The sequence below is a fragment of the Scyliorhinus canicula genome, chromosome 5 (genome assembly GCF_902713615.1).
Source record: "Scyliorhinus canicula chromosome 5, sScyCan1.1, whole genome shotgun sequence".
Lineage (NCBI taxonomy): Eukaryota > Metazoa > Chordata > Chondrichthyes > Carcharhiniformes > Scyliorhinidae > Scyliorhinus > Scyliorhinus canicula.
In genome coordinates, this window is record NC_052150.1 from 187392132 (window position 1) to 187402725 (window position 10594).

The window sequence follows — 10594 nt, forward strand, 5'->3', positions numbered from 1 at the left end:
GAGGGAACGACTTTAGATACTTACAGGTGTGGGATTTTGTACGCAGACTGGTGCCATCCTTCCCACGTCTGCCACCGAAGGGGAGACAGGACAGGGTAGTTTCTAGGGGAGAGGTGGGAGAGAGAGAGAGGGGGGGGGGGGGGGGGGGGGGGGGGATGGAGGACGGTATCTGGGCAGAAGCCCTGAGCAGAGTAAACACGACCGCAACATCAGCCTGATCCAGTTTAAGATTGTGCACCGGGCCCATACGACGGTGGCCCGGATGAGCAGATTCTTCAGGCTGGAGGACAAGTGTGCTAGATGTGCTGGAGGGCCAGCTAACCATGTACACATGTTCTGGTCGTGCCCTAAACTCAGGGGGTATTGGCAGAGATTCGCAGATGTCATGTCTCGGGTATTGAAAACTGGGGTGTTAACGAACCCTGAGGTGGCAATCTTTGGGGTTTCGGAGGACCCAGGAGTCCAGGAAGAGAGAGAGGCTGACGTTCTAGCCTTTGCTTCCCTGGTAGCCCGTCGATGAATACTGTTAGCATGGAGGGACTCAAAGCCCCCCCCCCCCCCCCCCCCCCCGAGGGCTGAGGTATGGCTATCGGACATGGCGAGCTTTCTTGGCCTAGATAAAGTCAAGTTCGCCTTGAGGGGTTCGCTATTGGGGTTCGCCCGAAGGTGGCAGCCATTTATTGACTTCTTCGCAGAGGAGTAAGCATCAGCAGGGGGGGGGCAAGGGTAGAGTAGGGGGATATTGTGGTGGATCCTTAATTAGAACATGCATTGGGGAGGCAGTGGCGTAATGGTATTTTCGCTGGACTAATAATCCAGAGACCCAGGGTAATTATCTGAGTATAAAAGCAAAGTTGCAGATGCTGGAATCTGAAACAAAAACAGAAAATACTGGACAATTTCAGCAGGTCTGCCAGCATCTGTGGAGAGAAAAGGGAGCTAATGTTTTGAGACTGGATGGCTCTTTGTCAAAGCTAGAGAACTGGAAATAGGGTCAGATTTATTCTGTAGTGGGAGGCCCCGGAGCAGTGAAGCTGAATAGGGGTCCAGCGATAGGTGGAGTTTGATAAAGATGTCGAGGACAGAAGACAAAAGAAATGTAAATGGGGATGGTTACTTTAGCCTTCAAAATCCCTCCATGGTCTGATCTGCACTACCGTATTGATTTCTTCAAACCACTAGGTGTGCATTCCCAGATGTTCGATGGTTCTTCTCTTCCCACTGCCTCTGCTCCATTGACAAGATGCTTACTTGGCCACTATGTCCCAACACCCTGGAATTGAGCTCTTCAGTACCTGCACCCATGTGGTCTCTTTACCTGCTTTCAGAAGTGTCCAAAAGATCTTTCCCCTCTACTATTCTTTCACCCATTGCTAACACTGTCATCTGGTGACCACTCTATGATCCAATACACTGTGAAGTGCTCTGGTATCTGTTTGTATGTGAATAGACCGTAAGACACAGAGCAGAATTAGGCCATTCAGCCCATCGAGACTGCTCCGCCATTCAATCATGGCTGATTTGTTTCTCATCCCCTTGTCCTGCCTTCCGCCCACAACCTCTGATCCCCTTATTAATCAAGAACCTATCTATCTCTGTCTTAAAAACACTCAGTGATTTGGCCTCCACAGCCTTCTGCGGCAAAGAGTTCCACAAATTTACCACCCTCTGGCTGAAGAAATTCCTCCTCATCTCTGTTTTAAAGGCAGGCTGCAGCCTCAGGTTCTAGTTTTTCCTACTAGTGGAAACATCCTCTCCGTGTCCAATAAAATGATGTTTGAAGAATCATAAAATAAAATGAGTTTTTAAGGGCAATCTAAATTAATTGGTGGTACTCCACAGGATGTCATTTATCAGATAACTTATTTTTATCACAATTGAAACAAGACAAAATCAGATTAAAAATCTATAATATGCGATTTTTACACTCTCGAGATCAAGGAACAGTCGTGTTATTTTCTCCCAGGGATGACCCACCTTCACAATTCCTTTCCACCTCTCTAGGAAAATGTTCAGCCTCTGCTCAAGGCCTCACTGGTACCTTGGGCAAGACGGCAACTTCCATGGTGCAGAGGGGTGGGGAGCATAAGCATAAACCCACATCCTGCTACTGCACTGACATTACCACATCAACAAGTTGCACTACTGGATGATCAAAGCGGTCCAAATTTTCAAAGTTTACATCTCATTTCCAGTAAAATTGTGCATTCTCTGAAGTGTTGGGAGGGGACATTAAGCAGACTTTTTGGGACCAAAACGACACAAGTATATTACATGCACTAGTGAGTGGGTGGTGCCTGGGACAAGGTTAGTTAATTCATCCTAGATTGAACCTCGGACTTTCCTGATCTGTGTGACTGAGTGACACACGACGCAGAGCACCTACCCACTGTGTTAGAAGTGTCTGGCAAGATTACTGAAACAGGGTGGTAGTTTGTGGTTCTGGAACAGCAGCCCAGAACGTATAAATCCAGATCTCAAGATCGTAAATGATGAAATCAAGTCTAAGATTGGATTAACAAGTGGGAGTAATAGTCTAGGTATAAAAGGATTATACAGAATATAAGGCACATTCAGTCCAACCACTCCATGCTGACATTTATATTCTATGCATGCCTCTTCCAGTCTTTCTTCATCTAATTCCATCTAACCCTACAGGATTCCCATCTCCCTCACACAAGTTTGCCTAGCCTCCCCTTAAATGGTCTGGAATGCACTGCCTGGGAGGGGTAGAGGCAGGATGCCTTTGAAAAGTACCTGGATGAATACTTGGCGCTCCATTCAAGGCTTATGGGCCAAGTACTAACAAGTGGGATTCGGTGGGCAGGTCAGGGCCTTTTTTGCGTCGGTGCAGACTCGATGGGCCGAAAGGCCTCTTCTGCATTATAGCATTCTGCGACTCCACGATCTGCATCATTCACTTCAACTATGTGAGTTCCATATTCTCACTGCTCTTTGGGTACAGTCATTTCTCCTGAATATCCTATTGAATATCTTGGTGACAAAACAGAAAATACTGGACAATCTCAGCAGCTTTGACAGCATCTGTGGGGAGAAAAGGGAGCAAACGTTTCAAGTCTGGATGACTGCTCCCTTCCTCCACAGATGCTGTCAGAGCTGCTGAGATTGTCCAGTATTTATTTGTTTCAGATTCCAGCATCCACAGTAATTTGCTTTTATATTTATGAATATCTTGGTGACTGTCTTATACTGATGAGTTATGTTCTTCCTCAAAAGTGGAAACATTCTCTCTATATCCACCATTTCAAAACCATTCTCAACTTAAAGACCTTTATAAGGAGTCTAATTTATTCAGAATGTTTTCTTTTTACTGCTGGAGATTTTTAATTTTCTTTTATCTCTCACTTAATTCCACCTTTTATCCCCCCTCTCTTTATTTCACTTTTCATACATGATTTTAGATTGAATTTAATAGTCGAATTTCTACTTTTGTTTAGCCTCGACATGGCTCAGTGAGGATTGTTCAATCTGGCTGGCCAAAGAGGCATGCTGCTACCTGCCCTCTCAAAATTGACACACAAAAACTGGTGACATGTCTATGGGCTATTTCTTTTCAAAATTTGTTTAGAAAATCGCTTGTCACGAGTAGGCTTCAATGAAGTTACTGTGAAAAGCCCCTAGTCGCCACATTCCGGCGCCTGTTCGGGGAGGCTGGCACGGGAACTGAACCGTGCTGCTGGCCTGCCTTGGTCTGCTTTAAAAGCCAGCGATTTAGCCCAGTGTGCTAAACCATCCCCGGATTGCAGGCGTCGTTGGTTGAGCCAGCATTTATTACTCATCCGTGAGAGCATTTAAGAGTCAACCACATTGCTGTGAGGTCCACATGAGAGTCACATATAGCCCAGATGACAGATTTCCTTCCATTAGCGAACCAGATGGGTTTTTCCGACAATCGATAATGGACATTTATGGCAGACTTTTTTTTTAAAAATTGTATTTAAATTTCACCATCTGCCTTGGTGGGGTTTGAACCCAGGTCATTACCCTGGCACTGCTTCCCTGCAATGGACAGCAAGCACCATTCCTTTGCCACCAACCGCAAAATCAGCGGCAATAACTTGCTTGATTAAGGAACACCTTCACATGCAAGATATAGGCCACCAGCAGACATCTATGGCGACAAGGGCGGCACGGTGGCACAGTGGTTAGTACTGCTGCTTCACAGCGTCAGGGACCAGAGTTCAATTCCGATCTTGGGTGACTGCGTGGAGTTCTCCCGTGTCGGCGTGGGTTTCCTCTGGGTGCTCTGGTTTCCTGCCACAGATCAAAAGATGTGCAGGTTAGGTCGATTGCCATGCCAAATTGCCCCTTAATGTCCAAAACATCAGGTGGGTTATGGAAATAAGGTGGGGCATGTGCCTTGGTAGGGTGTTCTTTGAGGGGGTCGGTGCAGACGCAAATGCGCCAAAAGGCCTCCTTCTGCACTATAACTCTGATGCACTGATCGGATTAAGTTGACTGTACCAATTTTTAAAATTGAAATATTAGCTGTTTTGTGCAATATATTTCGATCCCAGACCAGGCCTCAAGTGTCTAAGATACTGGCGGAAATAAAATATTTGCCCTAGGAATGATTGCGTGAAAAAGATAGGTATTCCTTTTTTTAAAATAAATTTAGAGTACCCAATTAATTTTATGCAAGGGGCAATTTACGTGGCCAATCCACCTACCCTGCACATCATTGGGGTGTGGGAGCGAACCCCACACAAACACGGGGAGAATGTGGAAACGCCACACGGACAGTGACCCTGAGCCGGGATCAAACCTGGGACCTCGGCGCCATGAGACAGCAATGCTAACCACTGCACCACTGTGCTGCTCTGGCTTTGGTGTTTCTAAAACAAAACTTTATTCTACATCAGGGGTGGGCAAACTACGGCCCGCGGGACGCATGCGGCCCGCCAAAGTTATTTCTGCGGCCCACCAAGTCATTAAAAAAAATAATAATTTTTTAAAAAAAATTTTTTTTTTTTTTTTTTTTAAAGGTTAATGGGGGGGGGGGGGGGGGGGGGGGGGGGGGGCTGTTCGGTTACTTACTGGTATAGGGTGGATACGTTGACTTGAGTGGGGTGATCATTGCTCGGCACAACGTCGAGAGCCGAAGGGCCTGTTCTGTGCTGTACTGTTCTATATGAGGCGCCCAGAATCATAACCGGGTGAAGTAATTATTTTACTTAATATACTATGCGGCCCTTTGTGAATTGTGAATTTCTGAATGTGGCCCTTGCACGGAAAAGTTTGCCCACCCCTGTTCTACATGAAATATTAACTTTTTGACATTACACTCAAAAAGAACAGATTACAGTTATCCCTTAACACAACTATACCATTTCCCATTAAACAACAAAAGAAACATACAGCTCCCAATGCAGTTTGACCAGCATGGCATGCAGCAATGCTCTTGTACAGAACAGATTCTGGCTCTTGTTAGAACCCCTTCAGACTACGGCTGAATTTCTTCAAATGGCTGCGTCAACTGGGTTGTTTCAGCCTCTTCCTTGTCTACTGATGAGACTGCTCCGCTTTAAAACATGATCACTTTTTTACCAATCCTCCCGGCAAAGGGAACTGCCTTAATCTTTGGTCTATAACACAAGAGTTGCCAGATCAGACTTCACTTCCAAAAGCCTTCTCTCCAAAACAAAAGCCTCTCTCCACAGCTTTTCCCAAAAAGTGTCTCTCTCTCCACAGCCTGGCTTCACCCAGCAAAGACCTCATCTCCCCAAGTTGAAAAAAAGTCTCTCTGTGGCTGCAAAACACTTCAACTCCCCAGGGACTTCCCCAGGCAAACCACTGGGCATTAGCCCAGACTGAAAAATAACACATTGCTTGGTCAATTCCACATGCTGGCTCTAAAACTACCGCAACACTGCAGATCAGAACATTCTAACCCCAGGCTTTTAACCCTTAAATTGTCCCAATATTTAGACGCTAATGCTCCAATCGTCACACATGTAATTTGCAGCCCTCCCAGTCTCCCCCATGGAAACAAGATTCAGAGTGCTCCTCACAATTTGTTACAAAGTTAGCAGACAGAATGTTGCAACTTGATTATGAATCCGATGTGTAACAATGGGATGAAAACCTCCTCGTAAGGTTGTATGGGTCCTCTGGGAATTATTAAGAGCACTCCCAATCCACATCACAGAACTGCTCATTGTTTGATGCAAACTGGCAACAATGTTCAAGAGCTTTGAGAGTAATTGAAGTACAAACTGGAAAGGTCACACCAGAGTAAACAAAGGTGTGCTTTTGGACACTAGGGATAAAATGGGTGAGCTTTATTTTTCAGGCTACCATTTTACATCTGGTATTGTTCCATAATTACAATCATTAGCTCATCAGGTGAACAAATCTTCACTAAAATATTTTTTAAAAAGCAGCTTCAGTCAAGGCTGCCAACTCGGATTGGACATATTCATGACATACTCTGGAAGATGTCGGGGGAAGTGATGTGGGGGGGGGGGGGGGGGGGGGGGGGGGTGACGCGAGTGGATTCTAAAGGAGCGCTAGAGAGGAAAGCTAGTCCCCGGAGGAAGATTCCCATTGTGAACATCCAGGTTTTTACAGAGTGGCAAATAGATCCCTTTTATACAGAGCAAACTTGAGAAATCAATATTGTCCAATCACTGCAGCTTTGTCTAAACTAGTAACAATGCAGGATTTCAGTGAAAGGCCCGAGGTTCATCTTGTCCTGAAATGGAAACTTGCAAAACAAGTAAATACTTCCAATTCCAACCTGGTTAAAGATCCCATGAATATCATCATTTTCCTCCCCCTTTCAAAATGAAATTGCATTGGGATCACCATTTTCCTCCGCACTCCAAAATGAAATTGCACTGGGATCTGTTTCCGCTGAAAAGGTAGCGGGAGAAACTCGTTCTACTATACCAGCACTGCGGATTTACACTGATTCCCCGAAACAGACACATGATGAAACAACTGAAGATGTCCGCAGTGCTTTCTGTCCCTGGGATACCTGATTGAGAAATCAATCATACACTTACCAATACTATTATGCTACGTTGTCCTTGCAGCAATGCTTGCTCCCAGTTTTATCTTGCCTCGAGATCGAGGCTCAGCACCAGTGGGAAAACAGGTAGCAGAGCAACATTTGTGAGTGCAACACACACTGGTTTATAGACTGCAAGCACAATCAGATTGATGGAACCATCAATTCAGCGAACACGTGTAGTTGGATCTGAACAGAGGCTTTAATACACTTACAATAGAGCCAGCCTATTCGTCGTTGAACTTCAGGTGAACTGGCAGGCTGGCTCTAAGGCACTGATCATTATACATCGGTCCCAGGGGGAGGAGTCCTGGGCAGAGCTAAGGGAGGAGCCCAGTATAAACTCTCGCGTACTCCCAGAGCGACTCCCCCTGGTGGTCAGATAGTGCAACAGCACTTACAAAGGGTAGATAACGAACATATATACATGGAGTGATATTGGCAACTATATATAGTGTGAATCACATTCACCACACAGATAAAGTCTGAACATTATTTTCTGGAAACACCTTTTTAAAATTTCCCGATTGCTTCTACTAACTGCTGGGAGATTGATAGCAAATCCAGTAGATAACTGGCCATTCTGGGAGGGTAAGCAACCCTAGTTGCCATCACAGACAATCCACAGGTTGTATTTTCCTGCTGTCTCCGCTGGTCTTGGGGTTGACTGCCTTCAGCAAAGGGGGATTTGGCCATTATAATTGGCCTAAGCACCTACACTTAAGGGAAAGAAGAAAAACAAGCACGTCCAGTGACTACTGCAAGTGTGTGTACCTAGCAAGGACAGGATTTGACCTGCTGTTGTGTAGCATGACAACACTAAATGTATAGGTTCACACATGAAGAATCGCCAATCCAGCAAGTTACCAAAGGGCAACTGGCAATAGCGAGGCTGCAGTGGAAATTAGCCAAAATCTCAAGACAGTAGAGGAGAGAGGTTAGATGGGCGAAGAAAATTTACAAAGTCACTACTAATGCTTGCGGTGATGGCAAGGTTGCATGAACCACATAAAACTGATGTTACAGGACTATTCACCAATGTCCTTTTCAACATCAAGATGCAGTTCAGGAGAGGAAAAAATAAGTCATTACTAAAATATGCTACAGTACATAGAAAACCTTAAATATTTGTCTATTTCTTAGCATGTGGCCGCCACACATTACTAACTGCTTTCACATGCTGCTACATTCTTGCAATTGTTCACTCAAATCCAAACAAACTGCAAACCACCCAGGGATGGTGGAAGTGAGGTTTGATGAGCAGACAGAGGCAAGTACATCTGTACTGGCTTCACAGACAACTTTATATTGGAGCTGTTGGCTTGTTTTTGTTAACAAAACTTTCCTAGTGTCAATACAACTCCTCATGAGAGTATTATGATGGGTCAGGAACAAACACAATTATCTTCTCAATTGTTGCAATACGTGCAAGGCTTCAACAAGCGCTGCAGCTCACATCAACAGCCATTGCTTCCAATCCTGGGCAAGCTGAGAAAAGACACATGGTGCATTTACAAGTCTCAAATCAGGGCAATGTTTATTATGACACAAACTCATCAAATACCAGTATATCCTTGACATAATGCACAAAACAAATTATGTAAGTGCTAAGCTTCATTTGCTATTATTTTTATTCTAGAGTCATTCCATTCTTTTTTTTTAAAAGAGTACACAATTCTATTTTTTTCCAATTAAGGGGCAATTTAGCGTGGCCAGTCCACCTAACGTGCACATCTTTAGGTTGTGGGTGTGAGACCCACGCAGACACGGGAAGAATGTGCAAACTCACCAAGGACAGTGACCCGGCCAGGATCAAACCCGGGTCCTCAGCTCCGTAGGCAGCAGTGCTAACCACTGCACCGCCTCTCTGGAATCACTATGACAGGAGACTGGACTTATACATTGTTCCTTGCATGGAGGAGGTGAACCCTCTCAACCAAGGGGTCGGCCTTATGGCTCCTCATGTGCTTCCAGAGGAGCACCGGCCCAGGAGTCGTGAGCCAGGTAGGAAGCGAGACCCCGATCGGCACGGAGTGTGATCCGGAAAGCTATGGAAATGACTTGTGAGACAGGGAGGACCCGGAGGGAACAGCGCCTTACCATGTCCGGGTGGACGAAGCTATCCGTGCTCCCGGAGTCGAAGAGGCAGGACGTCTCCTGCCCATTGAGGCTGATGGCCATCATTGAGCTTCGAAGATGGCAAGGCCGGGACTGGTCAAGTTGAACGGAGCCGAGATGATGGCGATGAGTGTCGCTCTGGTTGCAAAATGGTGGCGTCGACGAAGTCGGACCAAATGGCTGCCCCCATGGATTGCACACGGCTTTTGACGTCAGACAAGATGGCTGCCCCCATAGATTGCATACGGCGAGTGACGCGTCATCAGAGGTCGCTCTGGGCAGGCACGATGCCTGGGCTTGACAGGCTTCTGGTTTTTGATTTTTATTTTTAGGCTTAGCTAGGCATACTTTAGCGTAGTGCCCCTTCTTGCCACACTCGTTACACATGGAGTTGCGAGCCGGGCAACGCTGCCTGGGGTGCTGGCCCTGACCACAGAAGTAAAGCATGGTCCTCCGGAGCTGGACGGCAGCCGCATGGCACAGGAATGAGGCACGCCTGGGTCGGGTGACGGCTGCGCCTCCGACGTCCCCGAGGATGCCACGTGGTCCGATGGGAAGGCATTCAGACTCTGGAAAGCCACTTCCAGCAAGGTAGCCAGCTTCACAGTCTCCTCAAGGTCGAGGGCCCCCTTTTCTAGAAGCCGCTGCCAGATGTAGCTGGACCGGACACCTGCCACATATGTGTCCCGAACCATCAGCTCCGCGTGCTCGACTGCTGTGACAGTCCTGCAGTTACAACTGCGGACGAGTACTCTCAGTTCACGTAGTTATTCAGCCAGTGACTCACCCTGGCACTGACGCCGCGTGGTCAGGGGGTGTTGAGCGAAATCCTGTGGCTCACCCGGGCGTTGAGGAGACGCTGTTTAATTTCCGGGGAGACCTCGGCAGCGAAGAAGCTGAGGGAGGCCTCAAAGCAATTGAGCCAATGCTCAATTATGTCGTAGCCTCCGGGTCAAGATTGAGGCGTTCTGGTTTTCAAACTGCTTCCATGTTAAAAAAATTCTAGCTGATTAAATTGATACCAATAAATCCAGCCGAAACGATAGTTAACAAGAAATGTGGTTTTAATCAGCTAGAATGTGCCCACCAGTAGATTCTCTCGCACGGAGAGGCTGTCCCGGATCGATGGGTTATATACCTTCTCAGAGGGGTGGAGCCGCAGGCATCAACATCAACACAACAACAGTAACAGTGAGTAAATACAATAATATATACAACAGCCGTAAGTAAATACAATAATATATACAACAGCCGTGAGTAAATACAATAATATATACAATAGCCATATGTGGTTCACCACATTTGACAAACTATTCGACTGTGGAGGACACTGGAGTCAAGTCTAACATTACCCCTACATATGTGTTGCCGACAAATGTGACAGGACGGTGATCAGGAGCAGGAAAAATGTCAGATTTTACCTCACCAACACAGAGATGTTGA

General features: G+C 46.3%; 1 protein-coding gene across 9 annotated transcripts in view; it reads right to left on the reverse strand.

Moving 5' to 3' along the window:
* Window positions 1-10594, reverse strand: part of znf438 (zinc finger protein 438) — a 341546-nt gene that overhangs the window by 101434 nt on the left and 229518 nt on the right. The window lies entirely within an intron of this gene.